This window comes from Nansenia antarctica, assembly GCF_963989245.1.
Source record: "Nansenia antarctica genome assembly, chromosome: 17".
NCBI lineage: Eukaryota > Metazoa > Chordata > Actinopteri > Argentiniformes > Microstomatidae > Nansenia > Nansenia antarctica.
In genome coordinates this window covers 7,512,570-7,517,784 of record NC_137687.1, presented here as the reverse complement: position 1 = coordinate 7,517,784, position 5,215 = coordinate 7,512,570, and the positions used below count along the sequence as shown (strand labels likewise).

General features: G+C 40.9%; 1 pseudogene across 1 annotated transcript in view; it reads left to right on the top strand.

The window, feature by feature from the left end:
- The window catches only part of LOC308172845 (calsyntenin-2-like), a 205,208-nt pseudogene extending 200,871 nt beyond the window's left edge, over window positions 1–4,337 (top strand). Inside the window, exons 15-16 of the transcript in view lie at window positions 3,612–3,796; window positions 4,131–4,337. The product of the transcript in view is annotated as a calsyntenin-2-like (transcript). The remainder of the gene's footprint in view (window positions 1–3,611; window positions 3,797–4,130) is intronic.
- The last annotated feature ends 878 nt before the right edge of the window (window positions 4,338–5,215 follow it).

The following is a 5,215-nucleotide window of genomic DNA, read 5'->3' as shown; positions in this document are numbered from 1 at the left end:
TAATACATAATAATGTAGCATATTAGCCTGTTTAAGACATACTAATGTAGCATATTAGCCTGTTTAAGACATAATAATGTAGCATATTAGCCTGTTTAATACATACTAATGTAGCATATTAGCCTGTTTAAGACATAATAATGTAGCATATTAGCCTGTTTAAGACATACTAATGTAGCATATTAGCCTGTTTAAGACATACTAATGTAGCATATTAGCCTGTTTAAGACATACTAATGTAGCTTATTAGCCTGTTTAATACATAATAATGTAGCATATTAGCCTGTTTAAGACATACTAATGTAGCATATTAGCCTGTTTAAGACATAATAATGTAGCATATTAGCCTGTTTAATACATACTAATGTAGCATATTAGCCTGTTTAAGACATACTAATGTAGCATATTAGCCTGTTTAATACATACTAATGTAGCATATTAGCCTGTTTAATACATACTAATGTAGCATATTAGCCTGTTTAAGACAAACTAATGTAGCATATTAGCCTGTTTAATACATACTAATGTAGCATATTAGCCTGTTTAAGACATAATAATGTAGCATATTAGCCTGTTTAAGACATAATAATGTATATTAACCTTTTCTCCTTGCGTCTCTGTCGTGTGTCTCCGCTGTCTCGAGGCTTCTGAGGTAAACTTCTTTGGCGCCGAAAGCAGAACGGGAAGAGTCATTGTCTGCTGTAATGTTTAGACCACCTACTGCCACCTGGTGGTAGACACGATACACAGTCAAGACTCTGTCCCGCGGAGTCTAGAGGTAGTCAATGCATATTCTGTAATGCGAGCACGTCTAATAACTAAAAAGTCAAGTTGATATCCAGTGTGTGGCTCATCATTCATATACAGTATATATTCTTGCTACACGTCAGAATATCACAGCTGCGTTCGTAAATTCGCTCTGAGAGCGCCGGTAATGTAATAACCTCTTCACCGTTCCAAATCAATTCACCCAACATTGAAACAGAGCTCAACATCCACATGACTGTCAGAGTTACTAGTCAACTCTAGCTAGCCAGTTCGTAGTTTTTGAGAAATGTAGCTAAGGATGACAACAACAACAACAAATATGTATATAATAATTCGGTAAGATTGTTAGAGAATCAGACTATATTTCTAATCAAAAGCCGCTGGATACAAGACAAACATGTAGCTCTTATATTTTTAGATAGAAAACAAGTTGAATTGAACAGAAAACCTACCGCGAAGACGATCAGATGTCAATAATGATGAAGCTCTGTCAAGTGTCTCCTTACATTTACCACAGGGAAAAAATCCTCCAATGAGTGGAGACTTGCGGGTAGACCAATAGGAAGTCAAGATGCCTTAGATACAGGTGACACGTCCAATGAGTGGAGACTTGCGGGTAGACCAATAGGAAGTCAAGATGCCTTAGATACAGGTGACACGCTCATTAATGTTAATGTTAATGTTAATGTTAATTTTATTTATAATGCGCCCCCCATCCAACTTTTACATCGGCCCGGGGCGCAGTAAACGGATTACTATTGTCGTGTAAAATCAATCAACCACACTGGTCCAGAGCTCCAGACAGTTTGAATTGTCTCACTTACCAGTAGCCTTTCAAAATCATAATTGAGGCATAATATGAAATGTGTAAGTGATTTATAAATGAAAATGTGTAAGCGATGTGTATCTCAACATACAGATGCAGACTTTATAAAATTACACAGATTATCCCAATTCGGACAATACGATGGGGAAAATTCGGCCATAGAAATTCTCTAATAGCTAATGAACTTGGGAATATTTTGTGAGTGAAGGCTGTTATGCAGCATAATTTAATACAGAAACTGTATCAATATGGAAACCAGAGTTGGGTAACCTAGGTATAGCCAGTTGCATTTGTAACCAAATCATTTTCCTGTGCAAATATTTGGTCTTAGGCTATTCATAGAATCTGTGTTTGAAGTAAAGGCGTCTTATATCAAAAGAGTTAGTATGATAGTATCCTAATAGCAAATAATTCATCATCCAACTCCTTTTATAGAGGGGGGCTACATCATTTGAGTGGGACAACATGTTTAATGTACACTTGTTTTTAAACTAGAGGCTATAGTGTTAGGCTAGGTCTAGGCTATAGTGTTAGGTCTAGTTAAGATGTAATTTTGTATTTTTGTATTGTTGCTCAGAGAATTAAGATATTCAAAGCAAAATCAACCATTCCTCACATATTTTGTGAAGGCTTGCTATTTTAACCAATCAGTGACCCATTTTAAAAGGGCTTGAGATTGAGTGGGTTGGCCCACTAAATGAGTCAGCTTTCTAATAGGTTCGTAGCTCGGCAATTGCTGGAGAGGATTTTAGTGGGTAGACCCATTCACACCGAACCCTCTCCAGCAATAACCCACTACATTCCTAGGTGTGAATGGGACTCAAGTTACATTCTTCAATAATCAATGGCTATACAGTATAGAAATAATTTAAAAGTCCTCAAATGCCAGTTCCCAGATTGCCGCTGTAAAGGCAGAACTATTTGAAGTATTCTAGGTCATGATTCATTTCAAGTTTCAAAGTTACCAAGCATATACCAAAACATGTCCTGCTCACCTGTGAGTCAGCCCAGCAGATACACTGGGTCCTTAGAATCAATGTGAACCACTATCACAGCTAAAATCAATTCATCCAACTCAAATGGGTCAGCTTAGTGTCCTGGAGAGCTCTATGGCTACTGCTGTTAGACTGCTGTGTGTGTGTGTGTGTGTGTGTGTGTGTGTGTGTGTGTGTGTGTGTGAGAGAGAGAGTAGGGAAGGAGATAGACCATTAGCTTAAGTGGAATATGGTTACAGTACGCAGCCAGAGACACAGAGAGTGAGAGAGGGGTAGAGAGAACAGGACATTCATCATCCTGTGATGGGAGACAGCATACTAAATTAACTCAATGATTACACTAGCATCTTTGACACATGGACACTAATTATGGGGGCAGTTGCACAACTTGAACAGTCTTCAATGTTTAAAACTCCCTCCTAGGTAAAGGGCATTTCTATCTTTCCTTTTCTGTGGTCATAAACAGAACCCCCCCCCTCCACCCCCATCTTTCACAATATTTTCCCAGGGACAACCTCACTGTTTCGACCCACAAGTAGTGTGTGAAAAGTGAGTGCATCACACACACACACACACACACACACACACACACACACACACACACACACACACACACACACATCACTGCATGTCAGATTCTCTGAGAGTGCATCTGAGGGTCTCTTGTAGCCTCTGTGAGTTTCAGGGCCAAGGATTTGGTCTGAAGATGTCTTTCCTTCACAGACGTAAAGAACAGATTGAATTGAATTATTCATGAAAAGAGGGCCCTCTGTAAATGCATTCACACACTAATAGAACACGCACACATACATTGTCTGCCGGATACAGCAAGTGCAATGTGTTTGATGATATTGCAAGAGGGCACAGATCTCTGTGTGTGTGTGTGTGTGTGTGTGTGTGTGTGTGTGTGTGTGTGTGTTCGTGCTTGCGCGTGTACAGTATGTGTGTGTGCCTGCATGCGTACCTGCGTGCCTGTTCCTGCCTCGGTCTAACTGTTCCTGCTCCTCTTCCTCTCTCCCCAGGCGTCCCCAGTGCTGCCACAGTGGTGATAGTGATCTGTATCGCCGCCCTAGTGGTGGTGGTGGTGCTAGGCATCTACCGCATCCACCTGACCCACCAACAGGAAGGAAAGAGCTCCGACACTGCCAAGGAGAGAGAGCTGGACTGGGACGACTCGGCTCTCACCATCACAGTCAACCCTATGGAGGTCAGAGAGAGCGACAGGAGGGGTGGGATAGAGCGAGTACAGTACAGTACGTATGAGAGGGTAGGAGGTATCGAAGAGATACTGTAGGGCCAGGGTCTGGATAGAGTGTCTGGATAGAGAACAGTGTTGACTATTATGGGAGGAAGTAAGAGGGACTGAGGAGTTAGATTTTGATTCATTGGATGGAATTGAGAGAGACGGCCAGTTAAGGGAAGGAGAAGAGAGAGAGAGAGAGCGGTGGAAGTAAAAGAGAGAGAGGATACAGGTTTGGAGATGTGGAACACTGTAGGTTGTACTACTCTGTCGTAAGACACCTCTCATCTTTCTGATTCAGAACTTCAAGGAGCCTCAAGCCTCTGAGGAAGAAGAGGCCAGTGAGGAAGAGGAGGAGGAAGACGAAGAGGAGGACGAAGACGACATCACCAGCGCCGAGTCGGACGACAGTGAGGAAGAGGAAGAGGAGGAAGCCAGAGTTCCCAGGGTGCAACAGGGGAGCAAGAGGGGTCAGCTCGATTGGGCCAACTCTACATTATCCTACTGAATACATAACACATACACACACATGCTGACACATGCGCACACAGAACCAGGAAACCAATCGATTGAATAGGAAATACAATTGTGGCTCTAAGAGTTAGGTAACGTCTCCCCCTACTGGTGAAAAGGGTTATGCGATAATGCTTTGTGAAGTGATATTTCAGAAACACACACACGCGCACACACACACACACACACACACACACACACACACACACACACACACACACACATACTGTACTAGTCATGATCCAGCCTGTAGCTCCGTCTAAAAGACTCTGTCCCATTCTTTTTTGAAGCATCTGGTGTTAATTGCTTACCCTGTGGAACTCCAACACAGTACTAGTACCCAGTGATCTCGGTCTTAACTAAGTCCCAGTCCAAAAGCTTACATCTTACCTAAAATACCTACTGTTTTATACTGAGACTGTGAAAAATATGAGATAATATGAAAATATACTACTGAAATTTGCTTGTCGAACATCTGTTTTTCCACCTACTATTTCAGGGTCCTAAAATCTCTGGAGGAGTTGTGATCTTTGTTGCTTCTTTGTGGTTCCTCTCCCATAGGTAGTTGAAGATGGTGTAGGGAACTACTATCCTTGGTATCTGTGTACCTTCTGTGAGATCAAATAATTAAATGGCATGAAAATTTAAGATAGTCAATAATATTTATTGCATTGATTTGCAGTATTTTAATACCTGAAATATGTTTTGATTTGTTGCAATGGAATATATTTAATTTTATCACTGCTTATTGTTATGCCTGGAGATGATGCCCGGTTGATTTAAAAATATATATGTCAAAATTCAATGGCACTAAAGGAATCTTTGTTTGTTTTTCGACTGGTGCGTTATTGCCAATGTCATATTTACAGAGTA